Source organism: Octopus bimaculoides, chromosome 11 (assembly GCF_046866305.1).
Source record: "Octopus bimaculoides isolate indiv1 chromosome 11, ASM4686630v1, whole genome shotgun sequence".
Lineage (NCBI taxonomy): Eukaryota > Metazoa > Mollusca > Cephalopoda > Octopoda > Octopodidae > Octopus > Octopus bimaculoides.
This window is the reverse complement of record NC_142938.1, coordinates 30,791,491-30,808,990: the sequence shown is the minus strand read 5'-3', so window position 1 is coordinate 30,808,990 and position 17,500 is coordinate 30,791,491. Positions and strand designations below refer to the sequence as shown.

Sequence of the window (17,500 nt, the reverse complement as noted above, 5' to 3'; positions counted from 1 at the left end):
TCATTCCCACCGTCATAACAGAACAACAGCAAGAAGCATAAGATGCTAGTTCCGGAAATTAAAATGTTTCAGCTATTATTCAGTTCTGACGACCAATAAAGAAAAGCTTTTCAAAATGCATCATGGAATTTTTATTGAAAGATGTCTTTTATGAAACAACGTTCAGTTAGAAACAGCCGATCGCATACACACATACACAAACATACTAGTACAAGCTTACACACACAAAGGCGCCGACGGTAGAGATTGCAAAAGATTTCCAAAAGTGACTGGCAATTTCATGCTGTCGACAGTATCATTCCTTTAATAATACATCTATCTATCTATCTATCTATCTATCTATCTATCTATCTATCTATCTATCTATCTATCTATCTATCTATTTGTCTCTCTCTCTCTCTCTCTCTCCTCTCTCTCTCTCTCTCTCTCTCTCTCTCTCTCTCTCTCTCTCTATCTATCTATCTATCTGTCTGTCTGTTTGTCTGTATGTGTTTGGCTGTAAGAGAAAGAGTACTCAATACATAATCGTATGTACAGTAGAAACAGCTGAACATTCAAACCTACTGTATTTTGCGGTCTTTCATACGGCATTGCGTTGACTTATATATATATTTATATCTGCGCGCACGCGCGTGTGTATTTGTTTTTATGTGTGTATATATATACATGCATGCATACATACATATATATACATATATATATATATATATATATATATATAAAGATATATATATATATATATATAAAGATATACATATATTTATACATATATACATATATATATATATATATACATATGCATATATATATACATATACATATATATGTATACACATATACATATATATATATATATATATATATATATATATATATATATATATATATATATATATATATATATATATATATGTATACATATATATACATATATACATATACATATATACATATATATACATACACATATATATAAACATGTATATACATAAATATATATATATATATATATATATATATATATATATATATATACATACATAAGTATACATACATATACATATATATACATACATGTATATTCACACACCTATATACACATACATATATATATATATATACATACATATATATACATACATAGATATATATCTATACACACACACACACACACACACACTCATACCGCAGTTTGATGGGTCGATTGTTGTCCTTGGCAGCAAACCTGCTGTAAGTCGAACTGACAGCGCTGTCTCCACTATTTAAAAAAACCTTGCCACTTCTCGGTTAAATCCGTTCATCTACGCCATGATGACGAGATGAAGTAGCTGAGGGTCAATAGAAATGCAATTTAATTTACACAAATTGATTTAATTTGAATATTATTAATAGCTTTAAACTAATTTGCATTATGGTAATAGTCTTACACGGAGTGAACCGCTTTACATATTCGACAAATGTTGTAATGAAGTTGTTTTCTAACTAATATCGACGCAAGTTCAAGTATTTCTTTTAGTGAGAGGGTGTAACGGATTAGATACTCTTAATTAGTGCATTAACAATGGAACCCGGGAGAGTTGAGATGTAGCCATAAAGTACTTCACCTGGAATTGGACGGTTTCTTCCGCCAATAGCAGTCTCTTCTTCTTTAAAATGATAATGGTAATGATTGATAAGAAAAGTTTAAGGCCACAAACTTTGAGTTTGGGACAGAGATATATATTTTATTATAACGATTCCAGGAGTTTATTTTATCGAATGAAATGTAAAATCGACTTCAGCGGGGTTTGAACTCGAGTACGTAAAAGGACATTGTTAAATGCAGCAAGACGTTTTGTCCAATGTTGTTTTACTGAAACAGCCAATCCTCTGTCTTCCCCTCCTTTTTATGAATATAATTATAACAAGAGGGAAAAACATGCAGCAAACAAAACATCAATAAAACATAAACACCAGTAACAAACAAACAAGCAGATAGACCGTAATTGCGAAATTGTTGTTTGTGTGTCGCCATAGATGTTTAAAAACTTCCTCTTTCCCACCTCCACCATCAAAATGACAGTGGAGGCGACTGGTTAGTTGAAGTGGCGTCGTCTATAGGCGGGAACTGAGAATTTATCAACCTAAACTCCCTGGCACCTTCCATGACACGTTGCAAGAAATTGGTTCTCTTTTAATTGGCATTGTCATATCTAATTAACTTGAAAGAAAAAGTTGGACCCCGCAACCAATAAGCTGAATAAAAATAAATAAATATAATAATAGACAGCAAAAAATGTAATTTATGGTAAACTACCGTCGTTCGAACCTTGCACAGCTCTTTTCATTTTGTTTTCATTTATTTATGTTTTATTTTATTTTCATTGATTGTCGAATTGTTACTTTTCCCTTCTCTTCATCTTCTGTTCGTTTTCCTCTTTTTCCTTATCGTCTACTCATTCTCCTACTTCTTTTCTTTCTCTCATTTTTTTCTCTCTCTCCTCTCTCTTATTCTATCCTTTCACCAACTCATACACGAGTAGCCCTCATTCTGTAAACTAATTCTTTCGCACAAATGTTCTCCAAACGAAGCACATACGCACATATACACACAATACACAATTTATGTAACTTATATGTGAACCCAGGTCGCTACTCTTTTCTAAATCGTGTCATTTACATTTGAACTTCTTGCAAGAGAGGCATGGCTATCACAATATAATGATTGTGTGATACACACATCCTTTTCCCTTTTTTGAAATTCCTTCATATCAATGCTACAGCTTCACTCCTTAATTAGAAATAACGTGAGGCCATTTATGTAAATACTTGTATGCGCCTGGCTGCAGCATGGTTTAGTGTGGCTGCGCATAGAAGGATTTTTGCATATATGTGTCTATGTGTGTGTGTCCTCACATGCCTTTCTTCTTATATCTCTGCATATTTGCTGTATACCCATTTTGATCTTAAACGATCTTGCGTTAATTTCACGCTTAATCGCTCGCTATGAAACACAACTAATTGACAAGGAAACTTTGGAGACACATCTTGAAGTCATTAAAGATTCTTCAAAAGTAGGAACCATTTCTTTTCTACGCTCTCAGAAATGGTTTTTCGTGTCTAATAATTATTACATATTTCCGACCAAGTAACAAAGAGTATGCCAGTATGCAAGAATTTCCCCCTTTTTCATTCAATGAAGCAACCAAAGTTCCATGTCCAAATTCCCTACCAGTTTTAAAAATTGGATGCTACACGAACTAACAGCGGGTATCACTAAGCCCTTTCTCAGATCTGTCAGAAATAGCCGGCGATACTCCATCCTATCACAACGACCCTGCTTCTTCGTTCTAGTAGTATGTTTTCTGACTCAACAACATTAAACATTTCGATATACTTGTTTGGCAAGTGATTTAATCTGAAATCGTGTGCTGAAACTAAAGGAATTACTGTGTGAAAGACACGAAGTAGGCATTCAAAAACACACAAAGACCTTTAACTTCACTTAATCATTTACTGGTGTCAAAATTTTCGTCGCATTATCTGCGACTTGCTCACCGATACAGTTGCACTCCAACTCTGAGATGAACGACTAATATGTATCTTCCTAATATGTATTTTCCTGATATGCTTTTTTCTAACAGGTATCTTCCGTATATGCTGTAATTGCACACTAAATGAATATGGAAACGCTTTTATCACGTTTAACCAGTCTCTCTTGGTTTCACATGGTAGCTATACTATGACATATTAAGACAAAGAATAAAAACTGTTCATTCATCGTATTCCAGCTTCTGTCAACTCAACCAAACATCTCGCCTTCGTCTTCCTACATCACTGAACTCAGTTCTACTGATGCTAAATGGGTTGTAAATATTTTCTTGCTATGTATATTTACCTCATAACTGAAGTAAAACGAAGAGACCAATGAAATTGGGGCTCATATAAGTATTTCACTATTGATCGTCGTTCTAGAATGTACTTACATCGAAAATGCTCTTCTTATAAGACGCACGAAATCTATAAACTTTTCATTAATGAATTTTAGATGTACTTCGTTAATTAGCCCAGAATAATTTATAAATATGCTTAGAATCAACTCCCGCATTTACCGAACAAATGAATATGATATCGTATTTGTCCTCATCCTACATTAATTTCGAGTTAACTTCTCAATTAACACAAATTTCTCTCTTTGATTCTATTTCATTTATAAGTAACCGCTTCGTCATTGATAACAAATGTCACAATCCGCTCAAAAGTTGAGTACTTAGTTAAAGCAAAGCTCACACGTCCACGTGATGTATCAGAACTAATGATTAAATATTTACATCTGATGGTTTAAACTAAGGAATCAAATGGTTGAGAATATGCGTCTAGCTGAAGGGTTGTCAACCGGGGTCCATTTAAGATTTTGTTGTTGAAATTACGTGCAATAAATTGCTTATACTTCTACAATACATAAAATGTTTTAAGTAATTTTTATACAATTTCTAATAATATTTAATTATAAAAATACAATAGAATTTTTTTTTAATATATACATCGACTGGCTATGGAGGTCCAGTAGAATAAGATAGGAATCAAAGGGGTTCATAGAGGCAAAGAAATGGCTGAGATTATGAGTCTAACTGGTTCAAATTGAAGGTTAAAAGATTGGGATTAAGTTAATACACTCACTGATCCAGGCAGACTTTTGTTTGTACTTTTTTAAAAACACTTTTGTTAGTTTCATTAACCTGCAAGTGGAAAGTTTGTGCGGATCCGTCGTAGATTTTGTTTTCGGTGAATTGTACAACTTCACGTAAAATAAGAAATGTATGTTTACGTGTGGAGGAGTGATAGTATGAGGAAGAAATAGACTTGCTTAACTACACATAGCAAAAGAGAGCGAGAGAAGCACAGAGAAGGAACAACAAATAGTTTATGTGAAAAAGGGTGAGAGAGTCAGAGAAAGGGAACGAAACATGTTTTTGAAAGCGAGCAGGAGAAAGAAATGAAAAGCGGTTGGTTGCTTGAGTATGAGAGGGGAAAATGCGAAAGATAAATAAATGCAGGCAAGTAGATAGCAACAAACCTCTTTCTCTATCTATCCAGAGAGATAAAGACAGATAGATAGAGACAGACAGACAGAGAGAAACTTAGGATAATAGATACGAAATTTCTTTAAAAAAAATAATAATAAAAATGCAGTTTTGAAACTGAGAGACAGTTTTGCTAAATGTTGATAGGGAAACATTAGCAAAAAGACTGACAAGCGGACATTGACGTAGAGAGACAGACAAACAGACAGACAGAATGATAGGCCGACAATGAGGCTGACAGATAAACTGAAAACTACGTAGACTAAGTGAATGGTGGGGATGAGGAGGTTGGTCTGGTTTCTAATTGTTGATAAACGAACTTACATGAAAGCAATTGTAATGGAAACCGAGGTGGGGCAGGGGGTAGGCGACAGCGTCCCTGTGTATGCGTGCGCATATATATAAATACACACGCATGCGCATATATATATATATATATATATATACACACACATACACGCGAACATATATTCACATGCACATTTTTATGCTGACTGCTCTGTGTGTGTGTATCAACACGCGCATACACATACAGTAAATAACAAGTGTTACCACTACCAAACTATTAAGTACTCAATACATGAGGTAGAGTGCAATAGTTATTTGTTAAGGTATTATAATTGGCAACCAGGGAGATAACTATGTTTTGGTCACACTATATTTGGCTTCGTCAGTGGAATAGGTACTAACCCCCGTCATCAGTTGCTGGCTTTGTTGGGATTAAACTTACTCTTTAGAAGATTCGTAAAACTATTCAAAATCCTACTTCGTGCATTTAGATTATTTGATTATTTTGCTATAAAAGATTTGTATTCTTTGTGCCAGTTATCTCCCTTCTTGTCCAGATAATAATGTTAATTAATCGACTAGTATTTTTTTCTAAACACGTTATTTAATCTTACCGGGATTAATTTTTAATGTTGAAAACATTGGAATTAAGGAGACTTATATTTTTATTACTTAAATATTTGATAAACTCTTCTTCATTATTAAATCATTTATATATATATATACATATATATATACATGTACACCCACACAAATAAATGTCTATGTACACATACGTATGCGTGTGTGTGTGCATATATATATATGTATATATGTATATATATATATATATATAGCCTATATGCACGCGTAAATTTAAAGAATGCAGTGCAACAGCAGACAATAAACTATCAACTTTCAAGGGTATGAAATTTGTGGGTTTAGAAGAAGAGGAAGAAGAGAGAGAGAGAAAGAGTGGGGGATGGGTGGTGGGGGCACTATTGAAGGCAAAAGCCTGTAAGAATATCCGCCAAAACAACCAAAATTCTTGGTTGTTTAATTCTTCAGTTTCCACAATTTCCTTGATGTCAACAATTTTCTCTCCTAAATATCAATTAGTTGTAAACTCCACTCACTACTACCACCACCTTCATTACTACTACTACTACTACTACTACTACTACTACTACTACTACTACTACTACTACTACACGAGCCAAGGAGGGAATCGCAAGCAGGAAAATTCATTTGAAGTTAGAGCTTACAATTTTTTAATTAAAAAGAATAAATAACATTGGTAATGTAGTATTAGATGTACAACTACCGAAAAGACGGGGTGATCATGACTGCAACGTTTTCCTTCATTGGTTTAGGGCTTAGCAAAGATTAAATAAGAATTAGTACACGTCTTCCGGCTACTACTACTACTACTACTACTTTTATTGTTGGTTTTCAATTTATTTATCTATTTATTTGTATTTGGTAAAGTTGGCTGTTGATCAAGAGAACCAGTCTTTGAGGCGGATGTTGGTTGGCATCCTGTTTTTGTGGTGGTGATGATGATGATGATGGTGGTGGCAGTGGTGATGATGGAGGATGAGGAGCATTTCTTCTGGTTCTTAAAAAAAAAGAAATCTTTACCGTACTTACCCAAAGAATCTTTAACTAGTCACTTGATATGCTAGAAATAACAACCAAATTTGCTCAAATTGTACACTTTCGTTTTAAAAAGTGTCTGTGAAGTCCTACATTTACAAAGACTGGATGGTCACCGTTGGGACACCTCATAATTGATGTCTACACAGTCAAGGCTGACCAGGGGCTAAACAGCAATGACTTCTAAAAGAAGAAACCTTTAAGTAGTCTAGCGATCTGCTAGAAATAACAAACATATCTCCCTGAAATTACCTTCTACAAGAACACAATGTAAGCGTAGATACCTTTGAGACAGTCATGGGTAGAATTCATTTGATCAATGGTTTACTCCATCAAAGTTATTCTATCGTTAAACAACATTAAACCTGCAAATATATCTACAGATCAGCTTGTCCCCCATCCCAGCAGAAGTCAGGCAGCCTGGGTGGGTGCCCAGCAACCAAATGCCTTCTTCATTGCGCTAATTGGTATTAGCTGTAGAGACACTGTTTAACCCAAGGTCAGACTTGATCACGCTGACATGATCAAGTGTTCTGGCCGGGACCACCCAAACTTATTCACCCAGGACTTTATTTATTAACCAATGTGTTCTAAGTCAGCCCTGATAGAACTGAAAACTCTATGATAAAAAACGCTTCAGGCTTGATCATCCTACCTTTTTTCAGGCTTCAGAATTCTGGAGGTATTTCTACAGACAGTTAAGCGGTGAGCTGACAGAATTGCAAACACGCCGGGCCTAATGTTGCGCGTCTGTCTTACGTACGAATCCAGTCGAGGTCGATTTTGCCTTTCATTCTTTCGGAGTCAATTAAATAAGTACCAGTCAAGTACTGGAGTCGATGTAATCAACATCCCCCTCAGAAACTGCTGGCCTTGTGCCAAAATATGAAACCAATATTTTTAAAGACGGTACGCTGTTCATGAAAATTTGGTTTCTTTTTCTAGCAGGTCGCGTACAGGCACCTTTGTTGTTTGAGACAGTAGTAGCAGATGTGGCATTATTACCAACCTACCTTAATGAAGAAACTTAGACAGAAGCCACCCAACAGTCAGTCTGCTAGTTAATAACCATCTATCCATCATGTTCCACCCAAAATCCTACCCCGAGTAGTAAATACCCAAGGTAACAACCAGCAGCCGAACTAATATATGGTTCTTGTTGTGGTGGTAGTAGTCGTAGCAACAATAATGGGGTATGGTAGTACAAGTAATGGCAATAGTAGTATTTGGTAGTGGTGGTATTAGTAATAGTGGTACCTGGTATTGGGAATAATTGTAGCATTGGAAATTTTTGTGGTAGTGGTAAATGTCGTAGTACTAGATAATGCAAGATTATGCCTCAACCAGCTTGTATTATACTTCATATATATATATATATATATATATATATACACCATATTCTTTGATTTTACTTTTCCTTCTGCAAGAGCGCATACATATATATGTGTGTGTGTGTGTCTGTGTACGAAGCAGCAAGGCAGCAGGAAGGATGGTAGAAGAAAAATAAAAAAGGCTGAAATAAAGACAGAATGGTGTGATGATGAGAAAACGGGTAGGGGTGAAGGGAGGAAAACAAATAAGCAAAACAGAATTCTGAAAGAAAGATTGAGGGAGAACTTGACAAAGAACTGGAGTGGTGGTAGTGGCGTAGATGTTAGTAAGAAACTGAGAGAAAGAATTCGAAGGTTGAGTAGAGATAGCTTAGAACCAGTAGCACGTGTGGGTAGAAGTATGTATGCATGTGTATGTACTTGTGTGTATGATTGTCTGTATGTGTTTGCGTCTTAAAACGATGCCAGAAAGTTGGCGGGTGTTGGTTAAGGTAAGGGGAGGGAGAAATCCCTTAATGTCTTCCCTTAGTAGCAGCAGTTAACGTAAAAGATTTTATATATATACGTTTATGTATTTATAAAACATACATATTTGCTGACGTAAGGAATGATAATAAAGTAATTCATATATATATATATATGTATATATGCATAATATCACAGTAGCTGCAACCAGTAAAGGAATACACACACACAGTATATATATATATATATATATATATATATATATATATATATATATACATGTGTGTGTGACTAGGTGTAATCTTTCTTGTCTTCAGAAATCTTAAGAAAACTTTCACCAAAAAATAAACAAAACAATAAAAGAAAGTATTCGTGAGAAAATAGAAAGAGGGAGAGAGAGAAAGAAATAAGCTTGAAGAGAGGGAGAAAGGAGAAGAATGTAGGAGAAAGAAATGTACGTTGAGTTTATAGTCAGAGAGGAAACAAACTTTGTTTCGTGGAATTATGGGTAACCTTTGGTATCCATATGCTAAGGCATTGCTTACCAAAAATCTTTGTTAAAGAATTGTCTACTGTGTGAGTCTTACTGGCCTACATTCAAATTTATATATTTATTTTCGTTGCGATGTTACAATTCTAACAGAATCAAACAAATATATTTGGTAAAGTAGAAAAAGGCGAAGTTCTTCGCTACCACGGAATTATTCTTTACCGAGTGGATGGAGTACAGTATTCGGGGATAAAGTTTAACCAAATTTTAAATTCTATGCTTCGCGTGTCCCGGAATATATTCGGAAAAGAAAACAAACATTATCATTGTCATCATTATCATCATCAACATCTTTATAAACCTTTTAATTAATATTACTATTGTCAACATCACTATCACGATCGGCCAAACACAAAAATTCTTTGCATATACAATATATATATTTTCATTATTTCGCGTGTATATTATATACATAGTCCACAAATAACAATAACAACTCTAAAATTTAACGAATATATTTGGGTATAACGACAAGTTACAAATAAGGAATACATGTATATATATACGTATACACCACACGTTCATATTAAGTACATGTATATATATATATATATACATATAAAAAGGGTAAAAGGAACCACAACTTAGCGTACACACATTTTTAAATACGCGCACAACCTATATAAGTCTAATTCAATATAATTCTAATTACGGATGTATGATATATGCATAGAAACAAATAATATAAACACACGCAAAAAAATAAAGAACCGAAAGTTACCTAAGTATATTGAGGAAGAAAAATATTTATTCATGTTATTATACATAAGTGTTCTATAGCCCTCCCTTGAAAGAATTTTTTTATATAACTCGACAATCAACAACAAAATTTTGAACATATAAAAAATATAAGGAAGAAAAAGTCCAAGTTTGAAGAGAAGTAATAACGAGTAAAACAAAACAAAAAATAGACAGTGAGGTGGCAAGGTAGAAGAAAATAGACAAGTAATGGTGAGAAACGTAAAAAGAACTATATTTTAACAACTTTTAATAGCAACAAAATATACCATACAGACACACACACATATATATATTTACATATATATATATATGTATTTATCTACCAACATAGAAGACGCTCTTCACTTACTCCCTACACGTACTTACCTCACAATATACACAAAACAACAAAACTTAAAATAAGCAAAAATATAAGGACAAGCACAACAACAACAATAACCGTGTCTATAGAATCTTCTGCCCAAAACCACGACGGGTACAATAGATACTCTTTTGTTTAAAGCGAAGGACAGAAGCTTCGCCATTGGTATTTCACAGGATTCCAACTCGTTCTTTGATGGTGGTGCTCTTACTAAAGACGTCTTAACTACGGACAGCAAAGACCCAACGAGTGACGGGTCGGCTGCGGCAGGACGGCGTGGAGAGGGAGGTGGTGGTCCTGGGGGAGGCGGCGGCGGCAGTGGAATTGTCATCGGTGGTGGTGGTGCTGGTGTTACTACAGGAGTTAACGAAGGTGGCGTCGTCGTCGCTAGCGGCGGCGGCGTCCCTGGTGGCGGTGGTGGAGGCGGCGGCGGAGGCAGCACTGGAAGCGGAACTGGATGTGGAGGTGGCGGAAGCTGTGTCGACGGCGAAGGTGGCAGCGAAGAAGACGAAGAAGGTTAGAAAAAAAATACCCACGTTTTTATCGTGAACTTCGTTTAAATATTATTCTTTTACTTGTTTCATCCTTAGACCCCGGCCTTGCTGGGGCACCGCATTACACACACACACACACACACACACACACACACACATTATGTATACACATGTATACACTTATATACATGTGAGTTGTATGTAAATGCTCTATAAATTCTTTTTCACTGTTGCGTCTAGAATTGTGTTTAAGACGTTTTCAAATTTTTCTCCGTCCTTTTTATCATTTTCTCAACAACGTCAGACGAGACGAATAAAAACTAGAGCTGCATGTATAAGGTGTTGTGGTCGTAGTTGTTGATGAGACCATCTTGGCATTGTAGTTATTGATGTTGTTACTGGTGTAGGTAAACGCCATCTAGATGTTGTTGATATTAACGATCTTGTTTTTATGGTTAGTTCCAGGTCAGCTCTGGCTGATCAGACACACGATTAACGCTATCCCAGCTGTGGCCATCTTCTCAAATGAACTTAATCTCCTCAGTCTAAAGTACGCAATATGTTCTTATATTGTTTTCAACTCGATTGCTTGTGTTTTGAGAGAAAATTCCAGTATATGAGGTGACCATGTAAATACCTCTTTTGGTCACTTGTCATCAAAGTTGTTGTTTAGCTTTAGCTCTTGTTTATGTTCAAAGGTTTTTCACTCGTAACCATCAAGTTCGTATAAGCAGTAGTGTATCTACAAGTACATCCTCCAAAACCTTTCTTCTTAAATGAGACTAAATGGAGATTTAGCGTCCATTTTCAATAGGACTTGGCCAAGAGGTTTAGACTATGAGTTTGGAGCGAAATTCAATGAATCTTGCTAACAGATGTTCTCATCGTACACGTAGCTCATTGCTTTTTGTGTAAAAATCGGAATGATTGGGAACTTGTGTCATTCAGAAATGATACTAATGAATTTAGAGGCAGTTTTTTTGCGTTATTAAATTCAATAACTGTAACCAACAATGTGACGTTTCGGAAAAAGTTACTTTTCATATTTAACTACATGTGGTCGATCTAACTGATATGTATATGTTTCTAGGTCCATCACAAAATCATATAATTCTTCAAGTGAACGACGAACGGCCCGAGCGTAAATGTGGTCGAACTACTTCTAGCTTCGAAGTATTTAAATACGTTCTTCATTGATTTCGAAGAAATTAGATACAAGTCATGCGATAGAGCACAATGAAATCGAGCAGACTTTATACCCACACATATGTACCTTTGTGCAACGTTATACATATATATATATATATATATATATATATATATATATATATATATATATATATATACTGTTTCGTTTTCCTGTCTTGTTTTCCGTCCGCCACTACCCTCCACGAAAACAATTTAATTTGTGTTCGTGGGAAGAACCATTTTAACGATGCGTACTGCCTTAATTCTTCGAAATGCCGGAGTTTTAATGGTGGCAGCTGATGAAGGGGATGTTTCTATGTGGCCTGCTTGTTTGTTGCACCTTGTTTACCATTTTGTCCTTGTTCTTTTGCCACGTCATGTACCCAGTTATGTATCTATATGTACATGTAGATGAACGTATATACATACATGTACATATATATGCATATGCTCATATATTGTTTATATATATATATACATACATACATACATACATATATATATATATATATATATATATATATATAAATGTATATATATATATATATATATATATATATATATATATATATATATATATACACACTGCAGTATTCAGAGGGTAAACTGCGTTCGTTCGGTCGTTGACTTTGTCTGATTAGAATCCATTGAATTGATTGGTTGAGGCTGCAGTGACAATACACAGATTTGCACAGCATGAACTGCAAGAGATAGCAGCATAATCACCTTCAAATCACATACAGTCGTCTTAAAAGTAGTGCAACATATTGAAGTATGTGGTCACTGATGAATGCTGCCTAAATAAACTATAACAATAACGTTATGGATGGGCAAGTCTTAATGAGAGGTTTGCGGAATAAGGGCTAACAAATACAAAAACAACAATATTTGCAGCATTTATACATCAGTATATGAACGTACAATATGTCAATGTTGTAGTTGTGATAGTTATGAAAGTTGTTATGTATGTGTGCTTGTCATGATGTAGCTGTGTAAGTCATGATGTGCCTATATTGTGTTGCATCTGTGTTTGTTGGGATGTACCTATGTTAGTTATGTCTCTCCTAAAGTGTTCAATCTACGACTAAAATACCTTGATATTTTTATGCAAGTTATTTGAAGGTAACGAGTTTTGTTGTGTGTAAGGGTTTCTGAACACTCCAGCAAGTATGAATATACATATATAATTAAACAGGCATATGCATTGACTAAACATACACAAACCAGTAATTACAGGGGTAATTGGTTGCGTAACTAAATGCTTCAACACAAATCTTAAGAGAGAGAAAGAGAGAGAGAGAAATACACGTACGCTCATAATCTATATAATTTATAATTTACATGTAAATATAATTGCAGAACACGCCCTTCATTAGCTATTACTGGAGATCACTATATTTTGGGTATCTACCAATGGTGTTACTCCTCTTAAAGGGAGACTATTTCCGGAAGCTTGCAAGTTTTCTTCAGTAATGATGCATTATTCCATGTGCATAGTCTAAAAACCACAAAAGATTCGCAGGTTATATCCTAAGAATATTCAAAACAAGTACACAAGAAGACATGTTTGTTCTCAGTCGTCTACATTGTTCCCTCCTATAGTCACTCAGCTGTCACTCACATGTTTGAATTGGTGATAAACCAAAGATCCTTCTTTCAAAAAGACTGATTCCAGACACCAGATAAGTTATTGGAATGAAAAACGTAACGATATATAATCATCTATATCTACTCAGTCTTGGAGAGACTAATGCCAAATATTGGTACTGAAAACTATTCAAGCGCGTGTGTATGGTCCCTCTCCATTGTTCTTCTCGAATGAGAACAAGGTACTGCTACAAACTGAAATCCGAGGGACCTCATCCATTCAATGTATCCCATTCCCCCAAAAGCACATATGAGGCATACTTATTGTGGATGTCAATACACACACATACTTGAGCGCTTCTGTACATTTTCCTTCAAACATGCATCACACACAAGTTATTGATTAACTAGTGTAGGACACTTACCTATGACACCGCGTCAAAAGCCCAAATCAAGGAACAAACAAGTTAACTATACAGTCGTTACTGTGCCTATACATACACACACACACATGCGTGCATGCATACATACACATACATACATTTGTGTGAGAGTGTTCAAATGGTACTTTTTGGCAGCGTATGAAGACTGTAGTACTCAATAAGATGTAGAATATGCTGTTTAATGATAAAGGCGCGTGGCTTTATGATTAGAGTATTCAGCTTAAGATCGTTAGGTTGTGAGTTCGATAATTGGCGGCGCATTTTGTCCTTGAGCAAATCACTTTATTTCACATTGCTTCAGTGCACTCAGCTGGCAAAAATGAGTAGCACCCGTATTTGAAAGGGCCAGCCTTGTCACATTCTGTGTCACGCTGAATGTCTCTGAGAACTACGTTAAGGGTACACGTGTCTGTGCACATTAATTTCCCGAGCCGGCTGTTCCGTTGATCGGATCAACTGGAACCCTCGTCGTCACCGACGGAGTACTAGTTATGTTGTTTAAACTGAATTCTTTTTTCTAGACTCAAGTTTCACGTCACACCAGATGATTCAAGTATATAAGGTTCAGTTATATAAACCACAAAATGTATATTAAGTAAAAGTTAAACATTATTTCTTGCATCTTCAGTCACAATGCGGAATCTTTTTTTGACATATATCAATCATATTCTTGCGCTGCCATCATTTTATTAATATAAAGTGCTAGGTAGGTGTAATATAATATAATATAAAGTGCTAGGTAGGTGTAATATATAATACATTTCACTCTGAAGGCTGCCATCACTCTAGAAAATATATTTAGTTTCAAATATTAGCGTGGTTCTTCTCCCTAGTTTCTCTCTATCTTATGGAATGTTGTTAAAATAACTCTACCATAAAACCAGAAATATGTAATCAAAAATGAATGCCGATTACATCAACACACACACACACACACACACACACTTCTAATCTCTTACTACCTGTCTGTCTGTCTTTCTGTCTTTATCCCTGTTACACTGATACACACACTGCACTTCTCTCTTACACTAACCGACAGTGATAACATTTAATCCTCAGTTTAAAGATTAATATTTACATAAATACATATGTACATATATGTATACAGCATGATGGATGGAATTCCTATTGCAAAAAATATATATAGTTGGTGAAGCTGATGAAAGTAATGAAAATGTTAATGACGATGACATGGAGGAGGATAGTATTAGTAATGATAACAATGATGGTTTTATAATATTCAATTCACTGCTTAACGGGTTCAACTTGCACCGGTCTTTGAGTGAATGAGAGACAAAGTGGACCCTGTCGTCATTTGAACTCCGAGATATAAATATAAAATTCTTACAAATAATAATAATCATAATCCTTTCTACTGTAGGTACAAGGCCTGAAATTTGGGGAGAGGGAGGCAGTCGATTAGATCGACCCCAGTACACAACTAGTACTTAATTTATCGACCCCGAAAGGTTGAAAGGCAAAGTCGACCTCGGCAGAATTTGAACTCAGAACGTAGCAGCAGACGAAATACAGCTAAGCATTTCTCCCGGCGTGCTAATGATTCTGCCAGTTCACCGCCTTAATAATAATAATAATAATAATAATAATAATAATAATAATAATAATAATAATAATAATAATAATAATAATAATAATAATAATAATAATAATAATAATAATAATAATAATAATAATGTATGACATCATCGGGAGCGATAAAATAAAATACCAGTCAAAAGCCGCGGTCGATATATTCGATATATTCGACTAATACCCTCTCATCGAAATCGCGACCAGGTACCTAAAGTAGAAACCACTGGCGGGCAGACACCGTTCCTCTCTCTTGTAGTGGTTGTGTGATAGACGAGACTGAAAGGATTGAGAGGAGATACTTTCCTCTTCGATCAAGTGTGCCACTTGGATAGGAATTTAAGGATGGACAAGGAAATACTCTCCCCCAGTGAATTTATCGGAAGGTGGGTGATTGCTGATAAAATACGAGTAGTTAGGGTAAAAGTTCCTGTAGATTGCAGAACAGCAGCTGTGCTAAGTTTCGTGACATTGGTGGTCATAGTAGTCAGAGGGTGAAATTTCTATTGTTCTTTGTATACAGAAATATCGAATGCTGCTCAGTTACATGTCTGCCGGACGAATGAATTTTTCTAGGGCGTAGACATCGATTCGTCATACCTTATTCACTATGGGCTGCTCTCGTGCGATTTACACTTCATAGTGTTTTGAGGTTCCTGCAAGATTCAGTCACTGGATTGATTGATATGAAACTTGAAGTATTTCACAAGTAATGAATGTATCAGGATGCGCACGCTCGCGCACACACTTTAAGACAAAACACGCACACACATATATGTATTTATATGTAGTTAAGTCTATGTCCGCTCAATGGTTTCGCATCCACAAAGGGCTTAGCATCATGGACGTCTCGTCAGACTTTAAAGCCGAAGAAAAATGTAATTCAGAACCTCTGAGAAGCAGTTGACTTCGGCTTTAGAGTCTGACGAGATGTCCATGGGGCTAAGCCCTTTATAGATGCAAAACCATTGGTCCCTCTATAACCGGACATAGACTTCCCTACATATAGATACATTACTACTCTATACGTTAGAGTGTGCTTCTTTTTCGGATATACACTGACCACACACACACACACACACACACACACACACACACAATACACGATGGGCTTCTGTCAGGTTGCGTCTATTAAAGGCTACTGTAGAAGACTCTAGCTCAAGGTGCCACGTAGTGGAAACAGCACAGGACAATGTGGTTGGGAAGCAAACTTCTTATTACAGAGCCACGCCAGCACCTATGAAAGTGAGAATGTCAGGTATATATATATATTTGTGTGTGTGTCTGCGCGTATGTGTTTATATATACTTTTTTACTCTTTTACTTGTTTCAGTCTTTTGACTGCGGCCATGCTGGAGCACCGCCTTTAGTCGAGCAAATCGACCCCAAGACTTATTCTTTGGATGCCTAGTACTTATTCTATCGGTCATATATATATATATATATATATATATATATATATATATATATATATATATATATATATATATACACATTTATGTGTGTGTGTGTATAATCTCTATATCCTAATCAGTTAATAAAAATGCATATATTTGTATTTCGAAAATATCACAGTAAATCAGAATACTCAACAGTCTTCACCTTTATGTCGATCGATCAATCCAGCCGCGCCCAGCATGGCTCTCTCACTCACGTTTTAAAGGATAAGCTAAGGAAGAAACCGCCAAATCATTTCTCCATCTACCTGAAATAGCAGTCGTATTTCCCTTAAATATACTAACATAAACTGATATCTAAGTGTAG

At 35.4% G+C, this 17,500-nt stretch overlaps 1 protein-coding gene across 13 annotated transcripts in view; it reads left to right on the top strand.

Moving 5' to 3' along the window:
* Window positions 1-17,500, top strand: part of LOC128249065 (homeobox protein six1b-like) — a 526,697-nt gene that overhangs the window by 323,442 nt on the left and 185,755 nt on the right. The window contains exon 1 of one of the 13 annotated variants that reach the window (XM_089359760.1): window positions 9,150-10,950. The exons of 11 other annotated variants lie outside the window; for them this stretch is intronic. The gene's annotated coding sequence lies outside the window, so the exon portion shown is untranslated. Of the gene's footprint in view, window positions 1-9,149; window positions 10,951-17,500 lie in introns of those variants that run through there. One more of the 13 variants, XM_089359756.1, reaches the window with a different exon arrangement.